Genomic DNA, 410 nt, shown 5'->3' with positions numbered 1-410 from the left:
AGGAACCACCCGCCCCTTTGTGTTGTCAGTTTCTGGATTCCAGGATCCTGGCCCCTGCATGGCAGGGTACAAGCCCTGGTGCTGCCTCTCAGCAGCCGGGATGGGCTGAGCTGGGGCTGTGGAGCAGATGGGGTTGGTTGTGTGCTGCTCTGCTCTTGCACCAGGCACCAGCATGCCAGCTCCAGGGAAAACATCCTTCTGGCACAGCCCTCCGTGTCTTCTGATGGGGTATTTTTACATCGGATACTTGGCAGCATCTCCAGCCCATCTCTCCAGCTGGATCACCGCCTGGAGAGGTGAGCCCACCGCTCACCCACAGCCCTGGCGTCCCTGTGTCCATGTCAACCTGTCACCCTCATGTCCAGAGCTTTCGGGGGGGGGGCAGAAAGGGGAGAGCAGAAACAGCAAAA

Source organism: Nestor notabilis, unplaced genomic scaffold (assembly GCF_000696875.1).
Source record: "Nestor notabilis isolate BGI_N333 unplaced genomic scaffold, ASM69687v1 scaffold19756, whole genome shotgun sequence".
Lineage (NCBI taxonomy): Eukaryota > Metazoa > Chordata > Aves > Psittaciformes > Psittacidae > Nestor > Nestor notabilis.
This window is presented reverse-complemented; position numbering follows the sequence as displayed.